Consider the following 19,965-nt stretch of genomic DNA (forward strand, 5'->3'; position numbering starts at 1 on the left):
TGTGGTTTCCACCCAGCGCCCAAAATTTGGGGTTTCCACCCGGCGCCCAAACATTGGGGTTTCCACCCGGCACCCAAATTTGGGGTTTCCATGTGGCGCCCAAAAATTTGGGGTTTCCACCCGACACCCAAAATTTGGGGTTTCCATACGACACCCAAAAATTTGGGGTTTCCATCCGGCGCGCAAAATTTGGGGTTTCCACCCGGCGCCCAAAATTTGGGGTTCCCATGTGGCGCCCAAAATTTGGGGTTTCCACCCAGCACCCAAATTTGGGGTTTCCTCCCGGCACCCAAATTTGGGGTTTCCATGCGGCACCCAAAATTTGGGGTTTCCACTCGGCACCCAAAATTTGGGGCTTCCATGTTTCGCCAAAAATTTGGGGTTTCCACTCGGCGCCCAAAATTTGGGGTTTCCATGCGGCGCCCAAAATTTGGGGTTTCCACTCGGCGCCCAAATTTGAGGTTTTGCATGCGGCGCCCAAAATTTGGGGTTTCCACCCGGCGCCCAAATTTGGGGTTTCCATGCGGCGCCCAAAATTTGGGGTTTCCACCCAGCGCCCAAAATTTGGGGTTTCCACCCAGCGCCCAAATTTGGGGTTTCCATGTGGCACCCAAAAATTTGGGGTTTCCACCCGACGCCCAAAATTTGGGTTTCCATACGGCGCCCAAAAATTTTGGGTTTCCACCCGATGCCCAAAATTTGGGGTTTCCACCCGGCGCCCAAAATTTGGGGTTTCCATGCGGCGCCCAAAATTTGGGGTTTCCACCTGGCACCCAAATTTGGGGTTTCCATGCGACGCCCAAAATTTTGGGTTTCCACCCAGCGCCCAAAATTTGGGGCTTCCATGTCTCGCCAAAAATTTGGGGTTTCCACCAGGCGCCCAAAATTTGGGATTTCCATGCGGCGCCCAAAATTTGGGGTTTCCACCCGACGCCCAAATTTGGGGTTTTGCATGCGGCGCCCAAAATTTTGGGTGTCCACCCGGCGCCCAAATTTGGGGTTTCCATGCGGCGCCCAAAATTTGGGGTTTCCACCCGGCGCCCAAACTTTGGGGTTTCCATGCGGCGCCCAAAATTTGGTGTTTCCACCCGGCACCCAAATTTGGGGTTTCCATGTGGCGCCCAAAATTTGGGGTTTCCACCCGGCGCCCAAAATTTGGGGCTTCCATGTCTCGCCAAAAATTTGGGGCTTCCACCGGGCGCCTAAAATTTGGGGTTTCCACCGGGCGCCTAAAATTCAGGGCTTACATGTCGCACCAAAAATTTTGGGTTTCCACCCGGCGCCTAAAATTTGGGGGTTCTGCCCGGTGTAGAAAAAAAAATTGGGGTTTCCATATCGCACCTAAAATTTGGGGTTTCCGCCCAGCGCAAATTTTTTTGGGTTTTACAAGTCGCGCCCAAGCCTGGGGAAACATGGGGTTTCCATGTCGCGCCTAAAAGTTGGGCTTTCCGCCAGGTGCAAATTGTTTTGGGGTTTACAAGTCGTGCCCAAGCCTGGGGAAACTTGGGGTTTCCATGTCGCGCCCCGGCGCCCAAGCCAGGGGAAACTTGCGGTTTCCATGTCGCGCCCCGGCGCCCAAGCCAGGGAAAAATTGGGGTTTCCATGTCGCGCCCCAGCCGAAACCGGCGGCACCCAAGCTGGGGGAAACTTGGTGTTTCCATGTCGCGCCCTAGCGCCCAAGCCGGGGAAAACTTGGGGTTTCCATGTTGCGCCCCGACCAAAAGTGGCGGCACACAAGTCGGGGGAAACTTGGGGTTTCCATGTCGCGCCCCGACCGAAACCGGCGGCGCCCAAGCCGGGGGAAACCGCCCAAGTCGTCACCGCCCGTGTGTCTTCTGCACATTCGTGCGGCCCGTTTGCCTGACGCTCCATCGGGCCTTCGTTCGAGTCGTGCACCCATGGAAACCCCAAATTTCGTTCGGGCCGTGCACACATGGAAACCCCATATTCTGTTCGGGCAGGTCGGGTCGTGTCGTGTGTGGGTGCTCGTGAAAACACGTTCAGGCTAGTCGAGTCGAGTCGGGTCATGCCGTGCCGTGCGTGGGTGCTCAGGAACATGTGGCCGTGCAAAAAATGTTAGGGCGTGACCACCCGTGTGCCTCTTGCACATTCGCGTGACCCGTTTGCCCGATGCTCCATCGTGCCTTCGTTCGTTCGGGTCGGGTCGTGCCGTGCGTGGATGCTCGGGCACACGTGGCAGTGTTAAAAATGCTAAGTCATGACCCCCCGTGTGCCTTCTACACGTTCGTGCGGCCCATTTACCCAACGTTGCCTTGTGCCTTCATTCGGGTCTCGCACCCATGGAAACCCCAAATTTCATTCGGGTTGTGCATACAAGGAAACCCCAAATTTTGTTCGGGTCGGGTCATGTCGTGTCGTGTGTGGGTGCCCATGCAAACCCGTTCGGGCGAGTCGGCTCAGCTCACACAAGGTTGGTTGGGCCATGTCGTGTTGTGTGTGGGTGCCGGGGCACACGTGGCCGTGCCAAAAATGCTAAGTCGTGACCACCCATGTGTCTTCTGCACATTTGTGTGGCCCGTTTGCCTGATGCTCCCTCATGCCTTCGTTTGGTTCGTGCGACCGTGGAAACCCCAAAATTTTGTTCGGGTCGTGCGCCCATGGAAACCCCAAATTTCATTCGGGCAGGTCGGGACGTGTCGTGTGTGGGTGCCCGTGAAAACGGGTCGGGTAGGGTCGGGTCGTATCATGTCATGTCATGTGACGAAACCCAGGGCACACGTGGCCATAGATAAAATGCTAAGTTGTGACTGGGGGTGGGCTTTGTGCACGATTGTGCTTCCCGTTTTCCCGAATCTCCCTTGTGACTTCGTTTTGGTCGTGTGTCGGAGCCCATGTAAACTCGTTCGAGCGGGACGTTTGCTGTGTAAACACTCGTTCCGGTGGGTTGTTTGCCATGTAAACTCGTTTGGGCGTGTCATTTGAGGGCGCCCCTATAAAATCGTCTGAGCGGGTTGGGCGAGGTCGTCCGTGCAAAAATGTTCGGGCAGGTCAGGCGAGGGCGTCCATGCAAACCCGTTCGAGCTGGTCGGGCGAGGACGTCCATGCAAACCCGTTCGGGCGGGTCGGGTGAGGGTATTCGTGCAAACCTATTCAGGCAGGTCGGTCGAGGGCGTCTGTACAAACTCGTTCGGGCGGGTCGGGCGAGGGCATCCATGCAAACTCGTTCGGGCGAGGGCGTCCATGCAAACTCGTTCGGGTGGGTCGTTTGAGGACATCCATGTGAACTCGTTCGAGCGGGTCATTCAGGCGAGGGCGCGCCCGGGCGACCGAGCCCGTATCAAAAATGCTAAGTTGTGACCCGAGGATGGCTTTGTGCATGTTCGTGCAGCTCGTTTGCTCGGCTCCCCCTCATCACTTCGTTTCGGTCATGTGGGTGCCCATGCAAATTCGTTCGAGCGGGTCGTTTGAGGTAGTCCGCATGAACTCGTCCGAGCGGGTCGTTCGAGCGAGAGTGCGCCCGGGTGAATGAGTCCGTATCAAAAAATGCTAAGTTGTGACCAGAGGTTGGCTTTGTGCACCTTCGTGCAGCTCGTTTGCCCGGCTCTCCCTTGTCGCTTCGTTTCAGTCATTCGGGTGCCCATGCAAAATCGTTCGGACGGGTTATTTGAGGGTGTCCATGTGAACTCGTTCGAGCGGGTCGTTTGGGCGAGGGTGCACCCAGGCGCATGAGCCCATGTCAAAAATGCTAAGTTGTGACCCGAGGTTGGCTTTATGCATGTTCGTGCAGCTTGTTTTCCCGGCTCTCCCTTGTCGCTTCGTTTCGGTCGTTAGGGCGGGTCGTTTGAGGGCGTCCGTGTGAACTCGTTCGGGCCGGTCCTATGAGGGCGTCCGTGTGAACTCATTCGGGCAGGTCCTTCGGGCGAGGGCGCGCCCAGGTGAACGAGCCCGTGTCAAAAATGCTAAGTTGTGACCCGAGGTTGGCTTTGTGCACGTTCATGCAGCTCGTTTTCTTGGCTCTCCCTTGTCGCTTCGTTACGGTCGTGCGGGCGCCCATGCAAATTCGTTCGGGTGGGTCATTTGAGGGCGTCCGTGTGAACTCGTTCAGGCAGGTCGTTCCAGCAAGGGCACGCCCGGGTGAACGAGCCCATATCAAAAAATACTAATTTGTGACCCGAGGTTGGCTTTGTGCACATTCGTGCAACTCGTTTGCCCAGCTCTCCCTTGTCACTTCGTTTCGGTCGTTCGGGCACCCATGCAAAATCGGATGGGCGGGTCGTTTGAGGTCGTCCGTGTGAACTCGTTCGGGCGAGCGCTCGCCCGGGCGAACGAGCCCGTATCGAAAAATGCTAAGTTGTGACCCGAGGTTGGCTTTGTGCACGTTCGTGCAGCTCGTTTGATCGACTCTCCCTTATCGCTTCGTTTCGGTCGTTCAGACGCCCATGCAAAATCGTTCGGGTGGGTCATTTGGGGGAGTCTATGTGAACTTGTTCAGGAAGGTCATTCGGTCGAGGACGCTCCTGGACGAACGAGCCCGTATCAAAAAATGCTAAGTTGTGACCCGAGGTTAGCTTTGTGCACATTCGTGCAGCTTGTTTGCCCGACTCTCCCCTGTCGGTTCGTTTCGGTCGTTCAGGCGCCCATGCAAAATCATTCGGGCGGGTCGTTTGAGGGCGCCTCTGTGAACTCGTTTGGGAGGGTCGTTTGAGGGCGCCGGTGTGAACTTGTTCGAGCGGGTCGTTTGAGGGCGCCCGTGTGAACTCGTTCGGGCGGGTCGTTTGAGGGCGCCCGTGTGAACTCATTCGGGCGAGGGCGAGCCCGGGTGAACGAGCCCGTATCAAAAAATGCTAAGTTGTGACCCGAGGTTGGCTTTGTTTACATTCGTGCAGCTCGTTTGCCTGGCTCTCCCTTGTCGGTTCGTTTCGGTCGTTCGGGCGCCCATGCAAAATCATTCGGGCAGGTCGTTTGAGGGCATCCGTGTGAACTCGTTCGGGTGGGTCATTCGGTCAAGGGCGTGCCCAGGCAAATGAGCCCGTATCAAAAAATGATAAGTTGTGACCCGAGGTTGGTTTTGTGCACGTTCGTGTAGCTCGTTTGCCTGGCTCTCCCTTGTCACTTCGTTTCGGTTGTTTCTCTCCATCCCCACTCGGTAGCGCATGAGCGGTAATGTTTCCCATGCTCGTCTCGGGAGGCATATGTGGACAATTTCTCTCTAAGTTCTTGGAGTTGTAGGGGCTATTGTGGTTTGGCTCTCTGGCTCGTCTTGGTCCCCTTGTCCCCTTCCAGATGATACCGACGACAGGTTTTCTTTCCGTGTGAAAGGTGGGTTGGTAATCAAGCTATGTTTTCGCATTTTCCTGAACGATGGCCTTGGGTCGTTTGTAGGGTGTTTGATTTTCATCATCTCTCCATCCCCAATCGGTAGCACATGAGCGGTAATGTTGGCCATGCCCGTTTCTCTTTCCCATCCCAAGATAAGAATGTTGAAAGTTTTCTCGGCGCTCCTTTGAGCCTTCGTTGCTGTGGTCCCAGATGGAAGCCCCAAAACTCTGTCGTGCCTATGTCGCTATGGTGCCCCTCGGTTGTTGCGAATAAAGAATTTTGATTGGGCTGGGTAGCCATTTGTGGCTCCATTGAAATTGGCTCCTCATTATATTGTTCACCTCCTCCCTATTTGGTGCAGAGGGTTTTTCTTTTCGTATGAAAGGTGGGTTGGTAATTGAGTTGGTTTTTCGGGTTTGCCTCAAGAATGGCCTTGGGTCGTTTGTAGGGTGCCTGATTTTCATCTTCTCTCCATAACCACTCGGTAGTGCATGAGTGGTAATGTTGGCCATGCTTGTCCCGGGAGGCATATGTGAACAATTCCCCTTCTGCTCCAAGTTTTGCGAGTTATATGGGTGGTTGTGGTGTGGCTCCTTGTGATGGCTAGCCTCTTCATTGTTCAGCTGTTTATGGTGTCGGTGTCTTGTGCTTGTACTCTTTTCATGTTGGCATTGTCGGTTGAGATGCATACATTTAAGAGGGACATGGAAGGGTTTTGGTTGTAAACCACCTACCCTCCCTCTTGCTTGCTTTTTCCGTTGGGCGATGAGAGGTGCTGTTCTCCTTATTGTAAAGTCAAGGGTTGGAATTCCTTTCAAAGTGCACATCGTTCGTGGTTGTGTTGGCTCTAAGGTTTTGATAGATGTGTTGGCCCATATGTTTGATCGAGGGGTCAGCTTTTCCCTTGCATCTTGTGTGTGTGGCAGGATTTTGCGGTTGGAAATGTTAAGTCACAACGTTTATGGGCATTTGTTGTTTCAATTGTGTGTATGCGCTCCTCGTCCAATGGGGAGGAGGCTTGCTATGTCGATGGTGGGGGCTATCTGGAAGAAGGATTTCAAGGTGGAACGCTTCGACCTCCCTCCTTTGCATGGAGGTGGCCGTAGTGGAAAAGTATTCATCGTCGAGTCGGTCAAGTTGTGGGAAATCTCCTGGGTTTCCTGTACGTAGGGTGCGAGGGTGTGGAGCTACCCGATCCCTCCTCTTGTTTAGATATGTTCTTGTATTGTGCAGCGAGCCTCTTGATTTGCATTTATTTCCTTCCTTTGCCTTCGCATTGTGGTTGCCGCAAGCGGTCAAGTGATTGAGGTCCACCGTTGCTGCTGTCGCGGGTGGACTCCTAGGTGGGCTCGGTGTGTGGCGTGGAGGGTCGGGGGGCACATTTCTAAGAGAGGTTGTGGGATCGGTTGGTCTTGTTGTTTTGTTTCCTTCTATTTCCTTTGCATTGAGGTTGCCGCAGGAGATCATGCGATCGAGGTCCATCATTGTTGTTGTCCGGGTGGACTCCTAGGTGGCCTCTCTATGGGGAGGGGATGTTATAGACATTTTTGTGCCTTACAGCATGAAGCATGAAATGTCCATAATATAAGGGATCCAAAGTCCCTAAACATGTTGTTCCTACCCCTAGAGGAACAAGGTCAGCAAACCACAGCACTGAATAGCAGTTCTCCACCTGAAAACACTCAAAAACAAGCTAATTCTGGATCATGTCAACTGCTCCATGAGCATCTGCGCTGAATGTCAACTGCTCCACTGTTTACCTGCGCTGAATGTCAACTGCAAAGAAGGCTACCTGCACTGGGCGAGTTGGGACATGTGGCACAGTCATTCCTCAAGGTGTCAATGCCCAGGAAGCTTCCAAAATGACACTTGGATCAAGGAATTCGACTGGTGATGAGTAAGAGGGTCTAGATCTCCAAGTGGAAGCAAGAACCTCCAAGTGGACTCAAGAACTGAAGAATAACTGAAGTGGGAGAGGACACTAGTCAGCTTCATGCCAGCTTCAAGCTGACTCATCCTTTCTTCAAAACTCCTATATATAGAGCTCTCTCATGAGGTCTAGGGAGGCTGGAATCTTGTGAATGTAAGGAAGTGCTGTTGGTTTGAGTATAGAACTATTGGGTGATTTTCTTTGAAGGAGGTGAAGAGGAGATTTCTTTCTGCTGGGAGGTGATGCTGGATTGGGCCTTTTATGGTTGTATCACTTCCTGAACTTTACTTCTTCCATTAATAAAGCATTTGAGGTTCTTCTATATGCATGTGTCTCAATGGTGTATTGTTATACTTGTGTATTTGATTTATTCTAATCCTTGAATCAATTATGAATGTATGCTTCTTGTAGTTTCCCTCTCTTGCCATTTTGCAGGATCTTGGTGTAGCTGGGCCAGTGAAAGAGCAAGGAGCTGGGAGCAAGCAGCAAGGAGAGAAGATTGGATCAATCATTAGCGGAAGACATCGGTTAGTGGATCTCTTTCTCCCCTATTTTACTTTCATAAAGAAGAAATCTTAGATAGCTTTGCTTCGATTGTTGCTGAGGTACTATCACCCTTAGAGTGGGATAGGGTCATTCCGTATTGGATACTTTTCCCAACAACAAATTGGCGACTCCGCTGGGGATCGTATCTTGTTGGTTGTTTGTGTTTTTGCTATTCATTTCCTAAACACAGGGAGTACCGAATCGAACTGCATTTGAATCTTTCAAATGCAAAGTAGAGGGCAGCTACTCTAGCTCAGTTTCTGGGCATGTTTATGATTTGAAGAGCTGATCCACAAGGACTCTGAATAGCTCTTAGTGATAGCTTTTCATCCTCCTTTTCATCCTTTAGTGTGTACTTGATTGATAGCTTCTGATTTGGCCAAAAACTGTGAATTTTTGAGCAATCTGTAACCCGGAAACTGAGAAAAGCGAAAGTTTATCTCTTCATTGCAGGCACTGTGAAGGCAGTCTGCATTTCATTGCAGGTCCCGAAGGGGCTACCTGCGCTGAATGTCAAACTGACAGTGTACTACCTGCGCTGAACCAGTTTTGCCTTGTGCAACTGGGGTTCCCTGCTTTCTGTTGCCCTGTTTTCATCCCTGTTTTTGCAGCCTGTTATCAGTCAATGTACCTATCTGAAACCACCTTTCTTTGCCACTATTCTGCCTCGGTTGTATAAAGAAACTGTATTTGTTCTTTGTGTATTTCTTACATCATTTGCAGTTTCCCATAACGAAAGTGAACTAGTCTTGCTGTGGCCTCTTAGATCTAGACCTGTGATAAGTGTCGTTTTGATCTTAAGAGTTAGTTTGTTTATTGTTCATAGCTGATTGAGCTTTTGCTTTCGTCATATGGTTTGAATTTATGTATTTCTAGTGTCGAAAAAAGTAAATCTTAAGGTGTCTTTTGATTTTGGACAAGCTTGTTTGCTTTCACTTGAAATTGAATTCAAAGTTATACAACAGCTTTCTTTTTGTAGTACATCAACATTAAGAAAGAGAAAAGAAATACCTGCATTGTGCATGTGCATTTTGACAGCTTGCATGTTGATTTAGGAAAAAGTGCATTAGTGTGTGCTCTATGATCTGTGTGAAAAGATGATGTCTTTCTTTTCCCTCAGTAGTTAAGATTTTCAAAGTTGAAAGATTGAAAAGCTTGCTTATCATCTTAGACTGCATTTAGGAGTTGTACCATACATCTCGTGGTGATCCATAAAGGCAAACTGCTAAACAAGATCAACCTTAAAATAAATTGAATTTACATAACAACGCTTTGAAACATAACGCAAACACATAGAGGTCTAAGCTAGAGACGTGTTCCGGCGTCGTTAAACGTGATATCTTAGCGTTGAGTGGTTGGGTGATTCCTCCACGGTGAAGCGATAAGTATCAATACGGACTTGTGCTCCCACGTACCGTCGCGTATATATTGGGAGACCCCTATAGGAACAAAGCCTTTATCCATAGGAAGCCGTGTCGGCCGCCCTACTGATCGCAATGCAGTGAACACAGCATTCACGAAGATCGACCACTCGTACCGTAAAACGTATTCTGTGGTTTTGCGAAAAGTTTGGCACACCCTCTGCCTAGAACTCCAGAGTAGTTTCTTTTGGCCTTTTTCAAACTCTATAACTGAAAAAGTCCATCCGAGCATTTGTCACTTCGGGCTCGTTAAAACATCGAAGGAGACTAGAGTCATCTTTAGCTTTTTCTCGACTCTTAAAAAGTGAAAAAGCAAGTTGTGTCTAAAGCGTCGTTATAAAATTTATTTTAAACGGAACATAATCACCTCCTATTCCTGCGTTGATCTGTAGGTTGAGAACATGGAACGCACCAACCAAGGAATTCCACATGATGGAAATCCTAGTCCTTTCTCCTCTTGGGGAGAAGTTGGTGCGCCCCACATGGCCACATTGTCGCTTCCAGGACTGACAATTGGCCTGCCAATTTGGCTATTCTCAACCAATGTAGTTCAGAACACCATGGTTCCTGAACAGTCGAGTCAACAGTTAGATCAGTCTAGAGCTGCCCACCAGCCTTCTACTTCCTATAACTCTTCCTCCAATCCTTCATCTTCGCAAGGTAGAGCCGGCAAAAGCCAAGCTCCCATGGAGAAGAAGGAGAAGAAGAAGAGAGAGAAGAAGAAGAAGGAGCCTAAGGCGACTGGGGGCAAGCAAAAGACATCTGACAAAAATCCACACACAGCACAGACCGGGCCTAAATCGCCATGTGTCATATGTAGAGGAGACCACTTCCATAGAGATTGTCCCTGTATTCCCCGGATACTAAGGGACTGGTCCCCTCGTTTGCACAATTCGGGAGCATCAACCTCTGATAGCCATGTTGAATGCTTACCGTCAACCAGCGAAAGTGAAGGTTCAAGACAAAGAGGGGGAGCAAGATCCCCCTGCAGACTGTGTGAAGGCGATCACGCCATCCACCGTTGTCCCTTCTTAGACGAAGCGAAGAGAGTTTTGGAAGATCGTCCGGTTTCACCGTTGAGACTTCCTCCTGGATACAAAAAACTCGTGCCAAGTCCTTCGTTGGTTGAAAATACAGCTGGCCCGCTCAAGTGGTCAGCTGAAGCGTCAGTCATTGAAAATGAACCTACTGAATCCAGACCAGACGAAAGTCCAAAGGTCGAAACGGCAGTTGACCCGGTTCTTCCTTCAGAAGTTTCATCTTCAAATGACACCGTCACTGAAGATTCATCTTCAAATGACACCCTCACTGAAGAGAATAAGGATGACACCATCCAGATTCTTTTCATCAACACAGACTCTGATGAGCGTCAGGGCAATGCGCCCATTCCTTTATCGCAGGAAGGAACATCGTCAGGGTCATATCCGGCCGTGTATTCGGTCCCACCACCAAGCAACCTGGTTGTATCCTTTGATTGGAACCAACTAGGCAGACCCCGGTTGCCAGCCAGTATACCATTCAGAATCATAGTCCAAATTTACAGAATGGTAATGGCTGGCACTATCATTGATGAAGGGGCATCTGTGAGTATCCTTTCCTCTATTGCTTGGAAAGCACTGGGTTCCCCGACGCTTTTGCCTGAGATAAGAAATCTCTCGGGTTTCGATAAAGGAACCAGTCGACCATTAGGGATCCTCCCCAATGTGCCTGTTACATTGAAAGGGAAGACCGTTCAAATGAACGTGATGGTCGTTCAAGGACCCTTGGATTATAACCTACTCCTTGGACGAGACTATATATATTGCATGGGAGCAATAGTCTCCTCACTCTTTAGAGTAATGTGTTTTCCACACGAAGGAAGAATGGTCAAGCTCGTAGACCAACTTTCATTTCCGGGATCACGCATCGCAAATAGTCACATACCAACCCTGAATGGTCTATTCAATCAAGAAATGTCTCCACCCCCAGTCCTCCTTCCCGATGAGTGCGAGTGATTCGGAAAGATGGGACTGGAACCCAGGGGGCATGCATCCTGGTCTGCTTCGGGCAGAGAAAACCTTGGGTATAAGGTAGAATTTTCGCGAGAGAATATGACTAGTCCGTACCCCGTCCGTGGATGGAAGAGGGGTTGTTCTGGAATAGGATTCTTTTTTCAAGGTTACGTGTTTGACAAAGGTCATTCACCCTTGTCTATTTCGGTAGGCATTGCCGAGGAAGTGTTTTGTTTGAAAGATTAACGAAACAATCTTTGGGTAACCAGAAAGAGGTAAGCCTCCCTCAATAACACAAATGTTTTGTCTTTGAGTAGTGTTCTTCTCTTGTCGCAAGTAGCTGTTCTCTTGTTGCAAGTAGCTGTTCTCTTGCGATCTTGCAAAAGATCTATTAAAAGTTGGGCTGACGGGAAGACAAGTACTGCATAAGACCCGTTAAAAATAATGAGAAGACAAGTATCGTTAACATTAGACTAGCAAGACGACAAGTAGCTGTGAACACCCAAAGAAAAGCAGAGGTGGGGGAGAGGAGGGGCAACCTTGAAATTGTATTTTATACCTGGGGGCATGCAAACCTTTTGGAGTGCAAGCTAAGAGCGGTTATTTATCTGTTTTTGGGATTAGCCGTTTCCAAACTTGCATAAAGAAAGGATAGGGAGCATAGCTTTGGTAAGGCGCAAGCTCTATAAAAAATGGAATCTTTCAGGAGACATTTCTTATCTTATGACTGGTATATCGAGAAGTTTTAGCATAAAGTTCATGCTCGTTAAAAAATAAACGCAAGATTCGAGCAGTTTTAGCACAAAGTTCATGCTCGTTAAAAAATAAATGCAAGATCCGAGCAGTTTTAACGCGATCTTCATGCTCGTTAAAAAATAAATATAAGAAGTGAGAAATGTTTCCTCCAGAGTTTAAGCTCATTTTTAAATAAAAAATGAACCTATTCCGGTAAATAACCCCTGTGATCGTAAATTTATCAGCCATAAAAAGCCTTGGTCGTGTTTGCACCTGCCACCTCCACTGTCATTTGGCCGATCGTTCACCTCCATATGATTGTTTACCCATTTTGAGGAACAGCTGCGAAGAGTGATTTCACCTAGCCATCCTTGTGACACTGCCGTGATTGGAAAATTCCAACCTGTACCTGGAATCTGCTGCTATCCCTGTTTATCACTCGTTCCTCAAAAGACGAGTCTTCTTTAAGCTCTTTTCATCTGACTCGTAAAATATGAAAAGTTTGCCGAGTTTTGGCCTTCCAGCTCGTTAAAAGGACCGGAAGAGCTATCCCTCCTCTAGATTTTAATCTTTTTGGACCTGAGGGATTATTGCACAAAAAGGTCGAGCGCTTGTTTTATTCGGCTCGTTAAAGTTATCGAAAACTCATCCCTTCTGTATTGTTTTATACTTTTTCGGACTTAAGGGATTAGATGACGAAAAAGGAATTTTGGAGTTAACTTTCTGTACCTTTTCAGACTCTCTAAAAATGAAAAGGACCGAGTTTTCCTTGTCGTTAGACTCGTTAAAATGATTAAATAGCGACAAACTTGTCTTTAGACGAGAACGAGTTTCCCTATCGCTAGGCTCGTTAAAACATAGCGATGGGCTTGCCCGAAGGGCAGGTTATAGAACAAGCATATGTTATCCTCCTCAAGCTTGACAAAAATAAAGAGGTACTGGTCAGAAATGACTGGGGAAAAATTGGGAGAACCTCAAAGCTTTAATGGTAGCAAGTCGCTCTTGAACATGACACTTTTCCTCCGTATCACATCGGGTTGGGTTGTTTCATTCACCGGTCTCATCACCATGGTCTCGCCAAACCATCCACATTTGGGGTAATGCTACCGATCCATCGCATCAGTGTCGTTATATGTTCAAGAGATGTTGTTCAGAAAGAGTCAACCGTGTCCCATCCACTGCCATACATTATCCTTCATCCATCCATGATCGCCACCCTGAATCATATGTCACAGATTGTTTTCACCTCCATTAAATCATTAGCTCCGTTCCGTGTCACTGATGTGGGATTCATTAAGGCCCTCCTTTGACGGATCGCTTCTTGTCGACTTCAGCTCATTATCCAAGAAGTTGATCTAGGAACACCCCCCTCAGTACTTTGAAGCTTGCATGCCTCAATGGCAAGTTTCTCACTTCCGGCGACAGGTATACATCAATGACCTTCGACCAGAAGATTTTGCGTGGTGTTCGACGCCAAGTCCTTTATTCACACCACGTGAATTGTACTGCAGTACCTTGAGGGTCATTATCATTATCGGTGATTCCTCTCGCGCTTGTTAACGGTTTACATCATTGACCGGTAATCAAGCGATGTCTTTCCATGTTCGACTTCAGCGCAATTCTCACATGGATCGACTTGTACTTAGAGTGAAGATCGAACGAGTTTGAAGACCCCGGATCTAGTTTCATCCATCCGGGCTGCGATATATATTCAGGAAATATAAAGACATTTGACATGTACATCATTGCAGCAGATGATCATCCTACTCAAAGGATGATAATTTCAGCAGAGAATTATCAGTCTACCATCAGACGATCGTCTGTTCTATGTACCAAAATGAATTTATAAAGCTGAGCATGGGAATGCCCGCCTCAGCTAGATCATGAAAGCAGAATGAAAAATAATGTATTGTATTGTATTTTATTACAGGTCACCTCTCAGCGATTGAATGAACTTCGGATCCTCCTGATAAAGCATTTCACCCGATAAACGACCTCATACTTTAGGGGGCAACTGTTATAGACATTTTTGTGCCTTACAGCATGAAGCATGAAATGTCCATAATCTAAGGGATCCAAAGTCCCTAAACATGTTGTTCCTACCCCTAGAGGAACAAGGTCAGCAAACCACAGCACTGAATATCAGTTCTCCACCTGAAAACACTCAAAAACAAGCTAATTCTGGATCATGTCAACTGCTCCACTGAGCATCTGCGCTGAATGTCAACTGCTCCACTGTCTACCTGCGCTGAATGTCAACTGCAAAGAAGGCTACCTGCGCTGGGCGAGTTGGGACATGTGGCACAGTCATTCCTCAAGGTGTCAATGCCCAGGAAGCTTCCAAAATGACACTTGGATCAAGGAATTCGACTGGTGATGAGTAAGAGGGTCTAGATCTCCAAGTGGAAGCAAGAACCTCCAAGTGGACTCAAGAACTGAAGAATAACTGAAGTGGGAGAGGACACTAGTCAGCTTCATGCCAGCTTCAAGCTGACTCATCCTTTCTCCAAAACTCCTATATATAGAGCTCTCTCATGAGGTCTAGGGAGGCTGGAATCTTGTGAATGTAAGGAAGTGCTGTTGGTTTGAGTGTAGAACTATTGGGTGATTTGCTTTGAAGGAGGTGAAGAGGAGATTTCTTTCTGCTGGGAGGTGATGCTGGATTGGGCCTTTTATGGTTGTATCACTTCCTGAACTTTACTTCTTCCATTAATAAAGCATTTGAGGTTCTTCTATATGCATGTGTCTCAATGGTGTATTGTTATACTTGTGTATTTGATTTATTCTAATCCTTGAATCAATTATGAATGTATGCTTCTTGTAGTTTCCCTCTCTTGCCATTTTGCAGGATCTTGGTGTAGCTGGGCCAGTGAAAGAGCAAGGAGCTGGGAGCAAGCAGCAAGGAGAGAAGATTGGATCAATCATTAGTGGAAGACATCGGTTAGTGGATCTCTTTCTCCCCTATTTTACTTTCATAAAGAAGAAATCTTAGATAGCTTTGCTTCGATTGTTGCTGAGGTACTATCACCCTTAGAGTGGGATAGGGTCATTCCGTATTGGATACTTTTCCCAACAACAGGGGAGGGTTGGGGGGCACTTGTTGTTTCAATTGTGTATGCACTCGTGCTCCAACGGGGAGGAGGCTTGCTACTATAGTCATCGATGGTGGGGGCTATCTGGAAGAAGTATTTCGAGGTGGAACGCTTCGACCTCCCTCCTTTGTGTGGAGGTGGTCATAGGGGAAAATTATTCATTGTCCGTTGGTAAAGCTGTGGGAAATCTCCTAGGTTGCCTGTACGTAGGGTGCGTGGGGTGCGGAGCTGCCCAATCCCTCCTCCTGTTTGGATATGTGTTCTTGTATTGTACAGCGACCCTCCTGATTTGCATTTATTTCCTTCCTTTGCCTTCGCATCATGGTCGCCACAGGCGGTCAAGTGATCGAGGTCCACCATTGCTGTTGTGGCGGGTGGACTCCTAGGTGGCCTCGGTGCATGGCGTGGAGGGTCGGGGGGAATTTATAAGAGAGGTTGTGGGCTCAGGTGGTCTTGTTGTTTTGTTTCCTTCTATTTCCTTTGCATTGAGGCTACTGCAGGTAGTCATGCGATCGAGGCCCATCGTTGCTGCTGTTCGAGTGGACTCCTAGGTTGCCTCTCTACGGGGAGGTTTGGGGGCACTTGTTGTTTCAATTGTGTATGTGCTCGTGGTCCAACAGGGAGGAGCCTTTCTACTATAGTCATCGATGGTGTGGGATATATAGAATAAGGATTTCGAGGTGGAACACTTCGACCTCCCTCCTTTGCGTGGAGGTGGCTGTAGGGAAAAATTATTCATCGTTCGGTCAGTAAAGATGTGGAAAATCCCCTAGGTTTCCTGTACGTAGGGTGCGTGGGGTGCGGAGCTGCCCGATCCCTCCTCCTGTTTGGATATGTTCTTGTATTATGTAGCGAGCCTCTTGATTTGCATTTATTTCCTTCCTTTCCCTTTGCATCGTGGTTGCCGCAGGTGGTCAAGTGATCGAGGTCCACTGTTGCTACTGTTCGGGTGGACTCGTAGGTGGCCTCGGTGCGTGGTGTGGAGGTTCGGGGGGCACATTTCTAAGAGAGGTTGTGGGCTCGGTTGGTCTTGTTGTTTTGTTTCCTTCCGTTTCCTTTGCATTGAGGCTACCGTAGGCAATCATGTGATCGAGGTCCATCGTTGCTGCTGTCCGGGTGGACTCCTAGGTGGCCTCTCTATGGGGAGGGGAGGGTTGGGGGGCACTTGTTGTTTCAATTGTGTATGCACTCGTGGTCCAACGAGGAGGAGGCTATCTGGAAGAAGGATTTCGAGGTGGAATGCTTCAACCTCCTCCTTTGCGTGGAGGTGGCCGTAGGGGAAAATTATTCATCGTCCGTTTGGTAAAGCTGTGGGAAATCTCCTAGGTTGCCTGTACGTAGGGTGCGCGGGGTGCGGAGTTGCCCGATCCCTCCTCCTGTTTGGATATGTGTTCTTGTATTGTGCAGCGACCCTCTTGATTTGCATGTATTTCCTTCCTTTGCCTTCACATCATGGTTGCCACAGGCGGTCAAGTGATCGAGGTCCACCTTTGCTGCTGTCGCGGGTGGACTCCTAGGTGGCCTCGGTGTGTGGCGTGGAGGGTCGGGGGGCATTTCTAAGAGAGGTTGTGGGCTCGGTTGGTCTTGTTGTTTTGTTTCCTTCCGTTTCCTTTGCATTGAGGCTGCCGGAGGCGGTCATGCGATCGAGGTCCATCGTTGCTGCTGTTCGGGTGGACTCCTAGGTGGCCTCTCTGCGGGGAGGGTTGGGGGGCACTTGTTGTTTCAATTGTGTATGCGCTCGTGGTCCAACGGGGAGGAGGCTTGCTACTATAGTCATCGTTGGTGGGGGCTATCTGGAAGAAGGATTTCGAGGTGGAACGCTTCAACCTCCCTCCTTTGCGTGGAGGTGGCCGTAGGGGAAAATTATTCATCATCCGTTTGGTAAAGCTATGGGAAATCCCCTAGGTTGCCTGTACGTAGGGTGCGTGGGGTGTGGAGCTGCCCGATCCCTCCTCCTATTTGGATATGTGTTCTTGTATTGTGTAGCGACCCTCTTGATTTGCATTTATTTCCTTCCTTTGCCTTCGTATCATGGTTGCCATAGGCGGTCAAGTGATCGAGGTCCACCGTTGCTGCTATCGCGGGTGGACTCCTAGGTGGCCTCGGTGCATGGCGTGGAGGGTCAGGGGGCATTTCTAAGAGAGGTTGTGGGCTCGGTTGTTCTTGTTTTATTTCCTTCCGTTTCCTCTCTGCATTGAGGCTGCCGCAGGTGATCACGCGATTGAGGTCCATCGTTGCTACTGTCTGGGTGGACTCCTAGGTGGCCCCTGTGTGGGGAGGGGTGGGTTGGGGGGAATTTCTGAGGGAGGTTGTGGGCTTTGTTTGTCTTGTATGATTTCCTTCCCTTGCCTTTGTGTCGAGGTTGCCGCAGGCGATCATCCGATCGATGTACACTATTGCTGCTATCCGGGTGGACTCCTAGGTGGCATTGGTGCGGGCGCGGGGAGGTTTGCATGGACTCTCTATGATAGGATTTGTGTGGTTGGTCATCCTCTTTTTATTTTCCTTCCTTTTCCTTCGCATCGAGGCTACCGCAGGCAGTTGGGAGATCGAGGTCCATCGTTGCTGTTGTCCGGGTGGATTCCCATGTGGCCTCGGTGCGGGGCGTTGAGAGTTGTGGCTCATTTATAATATAGAGGTTGCGTGGTTGGTCATTCTCCATTTGTTTCCTTTGCATCGAGGCTGCTGCAGGCGATCGGGTGATCGATGTCCACCGTTGTTGCTGTCCGGGTGGACTCCTAGGTGGCCTCCGTGCGGGGCGTGGAGGACTTTGGAGGCATCATTTATAAGGGAGTGGGTGAGTGATCGCTTGTTTTCTTGTTGGTTGGGCCGTGGTTGCAAACTCCGAAGTGGCCCTGGTGCGTTGTGGCTTGGCAGGTTTGCCCATTTGTTCGCCATGTCCTTGGCATGTTGCGTATGCTTCCTTCTTGGGATGCAAGAGGTGCAAGGCATAAAAGTTTTACATGATATTTCGACATCTCTTTGACTTGATGGGTGTTTAGGTTGGCTCTCGGTAAGAGAGCGCCCGGAATGCCCTTTGAAGTGGAAGGGATGCATTTTTTAGATAAAAGGCCGGGGTGGGCTTGCCCACTTCTCCGGTGAATCATGATAACTTGACGGATTGCACAACCGTTGTGCTGGCGATGCTTCATTCAAATTTCTGCCCTATCAACTTTCGATGGTAGGATAGAGGCCTACCATGGTGGTGATGGGGGATGGAGAATTAGGGTTCGATTCCGGAGAGGGATCCTAAGGGTCGGTCTGCCTACTCGGTGTGCACTTGCCCTTTCGTCCCTTTTGTCGGCGGCGTGCTCCTGGCCTTAATTGGCTGGGTCGCAGTTCCGGCGCTGTTACTTTGAAAAAATTAGAGTTCTCAAAGCAAGCTTATGCTCTGAATACATTAGCATGGAATAACGTGATAGGAGTCTGGTCCTATTGTGTTGTCCTTCGGGACCGGAGTAATGATTAATAAGGACTGTCAGGGGCATTCGTATTTCATTGTCAGAGGTGAAATTCTTGGATTTATGAAAGACGGACCACTGCGAAAGCATTTGCCAGGGATGTTTTCATTAATCAAGAACGAAAGTTGGGGGCTCGAAGACAATCAGATACCGTCCTAGTCTCAACCATAAATGATGCCGACCAGGGATCGGCGGATGTTGCTCTAAGGACTCCACCAGCACCTTCTGAGAAATCAGAGTGTTTGTGCTCCAGGGGGAGTATGGTCGCAAGGCTGAAACTTAAAGGAATTGACGGAAGGGCACCACCAGGAGTGGAGCCTGCGGCTTAATTTGACTCAACATGGGGAAAATTACCAGGTCCAGACATAGTAAGGATTGACAGATTGAGAGCTCTTTCTTGATTCTATGGGTGGTGGTGCATGGCCATTCTTAGTTGGTGGAGCGATTTGTATGGTTAATTCCGATAACGAACGAGACCTCAACCTGCTAACTAGCTACGCGGAGGTTCCCCTTCGTGGCCAGCTTCTTAGAGGGACTATGGCCGTTTAGGCCATGGAAGTTTGAGGCAATAACTGGTCTGTGATGCCCTTAGATGTTCTGGGCTGCACACGCGCTACACTGATGCAACCAAAGAGTTTTTATTCCTAGTTCGAGAGGATCAAGAAATCTTCTCAAATTGCATCATGATGGGGATATACCATTGCAATTATTGGTCTTCAACGAGGAATTCCTAATAAGTGCGTGTCATCAACTCGTGTTGACTATGTCCCTGCCCTTTGTACACACCGCCCGTCGCTCCTACCAATTGAATGATCTGGTGAAGTGTTCAGATTGCGTCGACGATGGTGGTTCACTGTCGTCGACGTCGTGAGAAGTTCATTGAACCTTATCATTTAGAGGAAGGAGAAGTCGTAACAAGGTTACCGTAGGTGAACCTGCGGTAGGATCATTGATAGTGGGGGTTTTCTTTTTTGGTTCGTGTTGGTTGGGTTTCGATTGCAATGTGGGACTTTGTGGTGCGTCTCTAGGGGAGCGGGTTTGGTGTTTGGCGGGAACATTGTTGGTTGCTTGTCTTGAGGTAATTCTTGTTTTTTCATGTGTGCTTGCAAGCCATGCTTGTGCTTGTCCCACCCATCCTTTTTTTTTCTTCCCCCCAATGTGTTTCTGCAGGGGGTCCGAAAGCTTGTTTCTTGGGAGCCCTTCCGATGATCTATTCGGTCGGGCATGGTTGCTGCAGAGTTGAGGTGCTTGGTAATACGATGGATAAATTCAGACTCATTCTTAGTGGCGGTGCTTGGTCTTTTGTTCGTTGGAAGGCATGGGCCAAGGGTGCAGGCTTCCATAGTTGGTTCTCTCGAAAAGGCAGCGGTGGTTGATGTGTTGCTTGGGTGAGCTTTTTCGCTGGTGGTTGGGTCGAGGGAGTGGTTGCGTGCGTGCCTGGTAGCTCAAACCTTACGTGAGGGGAGATTGTCGGGGTACGGTCAGTATGGGATGGATGAAGAGCAGTTC

General features: G+C 49.1%; 1 pseudogene; it reads left to right on the top strand.

Annotated features, from left to right (window-relative positions):
* Positions 1–17,887: 17,887 nt before the first annotated feature.
* LOC149195264 (18S ribosomal RNA) lies at positions 17,888–19,408 on the top strand (annotated as a pseudogene).
* The last annotated feature ends 557 nt before the right edge of the window (positions 19,409–19,965 follow it).

This window comes from Pinus tabuliformis, chromosome 2_2, assembly GCF_031772625.1.
Source record: "Pinus tabuliformis cultivar Carrire ecotype Pingquan chromosome 2_2, CPIR1, whole genome shotgun sequence".
NCBI lineage: Eukaryota > Viridiplantae > Streptophyta > Pinopsida > Pinales > Pinaceae > Pinus > Pinus tabuliformis.